Genomic DNA, 3,158 nt, shown 5'->3' with positions numbered 1-3,158 from the left:
TGTGCCCTATAGGAAACTTAAAAAGAAAAGAAAAGGCCTAGAGAGGAATGGAGATGAAAAGATGTAGTCCTCTTTTTTTTTAAAAAAAAAGCATTATTTATTTATTCATTCATTTTTAAAAATTTGACCAGAGAGAGACACAGAGAGAGAGAGGGAAAGTGAGAAAGCAAACCATGAGGTCCAGGACTCGAACCGTGATCAGCCATGTGTGAGTGTCCAGCGCCTCAACCACTACCCCACCTGCTGTTCCCCTGATGTAGTCCTTTTAAAATATACCTTTCTTGGGCCAGCATATGATGTGGAGGTTAAGGCAGTTAGATCTGGAACAGCTAATGGCAAGTTTCAGTCCTGGACCCAGCGGCTTGAAAAACATTCTGGGTAGGGCTTGCAGGTGGTGTGGTGGTTAAGGCTCTAGATTCCCACATGGCGGACTGCAGTTAGAGTCCTGGACCTGGAAGCAGAGGGGAGGAGCCAAATCCAGGTGACGCTAGGAGAGAAGACAGGGCAGAGGGCACCTGAACACTGAAACACCCATTATTAGGAGAGCATATTTTGATTCAGAGTCAAACCTGAAAGAGCCTGGAACCTACAAGAAAAATACTGTTTTCTCAGGTTCTTCAGGGGCTGGAGATAGCTGGCCCTACACTTAGGAGCAGCAACCCTCCACCCTGGGGTTAGGGTCCCAAGGAAAATCCTGAGCTTGAAAAAGAGAACAATGGTGGCAGTTCCCCAAAAGACTTCATAATTTAATGCAATTAAACCTGCCTTCAAATCCTTGCTCCAGGGACCAGTAGATGGCATAATGGCTATGTCGCTGGACTCCTGTGTAGTCGACCACGGTTCCAGTCCCAGACCTGGTGGATTAAACTCACACGGGGCAGGTGTGTGTGCATGCCCAAGATCCCGAGAGGAAAATGGAGGAGAAGGGATTGTGGTGTAGCCATCCACCCTGGGGGGTGATTTCTCACTTTCTGTCTCTCTCTGTCTTTCTGGCGAGCACATGCACCCTATAGCGAAAAACCTCTCCAAAAAAACAAAAACAAATCCTTGCTCCACCAGTGACACTGATCTTGACCTTCAACAAGTTATAGGCCTTTTGCTAGGCCATACGCTCTGACTCTGCACTAGTAAAATGGGGATATTAGCAATATCTTTGAGGCAGGGATACTAGTTAAGCTTCTTGAGAGAAGCAGAGCCAGTGGGGTGGGTGCGTGTGATTTATTATAAGAAATTGGCTCGTGCAATTTTGGGAGCAAGTCTCAGGGTCTGCCAGATGAACTAGTAAGCTGAGACCAGGCACATAGATAGTTTAGTCCAGTGTGGTCTGAAGGCCTGAGAACCAGACAAGCTAATGGGGTAGTTCTAGTCTCAAGGCCAGCAGGCTCAAGACCTAGGAAGAGCCGATGTTCATGTTCAAATCCAAAAGCAAGGGTAAAAAAGCAATGTCCCAGTTCTAAGGCCATCAGGCAGAGAATCCTCTCTAACTCAGGAGAGGGCAGCCTTCAAGTAATTGGATGAGGCCTACACATGGGCCATAGAGAGGGCAATCTTCTTTATCTAGCCCAACCTGACTGTTAATCTCATCTAAAAACATCCTCATGGACACTTCCAGAATAATATCTTACCAAATATCTGGGCACCCCATGGCCCAGTCCAGCTGACACATAGAATTAGCCATTGTACAAGGTTATGTTGAGCATAGGCCAAATGAAAGAGTATGGAAGCGCTGGGTAAACTATAGGTGGTAGTCAGTTAAGTTCAGCACCGTAACAGTGCCTTTTCTCAGCCTGAAATTTCCTCCTGATCTCTCAACAGTAAAGTATGTCCTTTAGCTAATGGGGGGTGGGGGCTGAACAGCCATGGAAAGGGAGAATACGAGGAATATAGCAACCAGATAAATATCTCTATGAATAGAGTAAGGACCCAAGTATCTGGGGGGAATGTTGCACTTAAGAAAAAAAAGGAACTAGAGAGAAAGATAGAGGTACCCAGAGACAAGGAAGGAGAGGCAAGACTGACTGACCAGTTGGTGGCCTCTCCACAGCGAAGCCACAGTGGAGGCAACCCCTGCGGAGGTCTCTCAGGACCTGCTGTTCCTACCAGTCTCATGCAGGAAAGAACCAGAGCAGTGGGCCTTCTTTTTCCTCGTGTTCCTCCAGAAGTTCTGGGTACTGGAAGCTTATACAACACACACACACACACACACACACACACACACACACACAATCCCTATAAAGCTAGATTAAATTAGACAAGTATTCAGAATCTTAGCATCAAGGCAGAAACACAGGCCTAATAACTCCAAAGCTTCATTTGGCTCTTAGAATTCTGGACCAGGTGGGAATGGGCCACATGCCTCCATCCCTGGCAGATGGAATCTTAGCAGAAAGCTGGATTTCTTTCTATACCACTACCCCATTACAGTGGGGTCTCTTTACATCATGGTTCCAGAAGAGAATGTTCATAATGAGCCCCTCCTGGTTCTGGACCCGGTTCCACATCTCCAGGGCCAACTCTCCGTGCCTTCGGGAGCAACAAGGGCAAATTACAAAGAGGCAGCTTTCAGTTTAGACTAAGAAGAAATTTCAAACCATTCCTGAAATGCCTCTCCTGGAACTGCCTTCGTGACCAGCCTATGAACCACACAGATGACCAGTCTTGTGTAAATTTATATTACCCGTCTAATTTTGCCAGGCTGGATGATGTGACTTACCAAAGTTGAGTAGACTTTGCTCCAAATAGCTTTTCACTGTTTCCAAAATTCATGTCTTTTCTTAGTTTTTGCTGTAGGGTACGTGCACACGCCAGAGAAAGAGAGAGAGAGAAAATGAGAAATCACTCCTGCAATCCCCCTCCCAATCCCTGCTCCTCCATTGTCCTCTCAGGATTCTGCGCACGCATGCACACACACCTGCCATGACTGTCAAGCTCCTGCGTCTGGGACTGAAATCATGCAGTCGACCCTGTGGGATCCAATGCCTTCACCTCCACACCACCTGCTGGCCCAGTCAAGTCTATTCTTAGCTATTGAAATGCTACTTACTAGCAAGTTCCTTAACCTCCCTGGGCTTCCCTACCTTCCTCCTTAAGAAGGTCATGGTGGGGCCAGCAGGTGGCACGGTGGTTAAGGGTGCCGGACTCCCACATGGCCGACTATG

The sequence above is a fragment of the Tupaia chinensis genome, unplaced genomic scaffold (assembly GCF_000334495.1).
Source record: "Tupaia chinensis unplaced genomic scaffold, TupChi_1.0 Scaffold000609_1, whole genome shotgun sequence".
NCBI classification, from domain to species: Eukaryota; Metazoa; Chordata; class Mammalia; order Scandentia; family Tupaiidae; genus Tupaia; species Tupaia belangeri.
Note: the sequence above shows the minus strand (reverse complement) of the source record.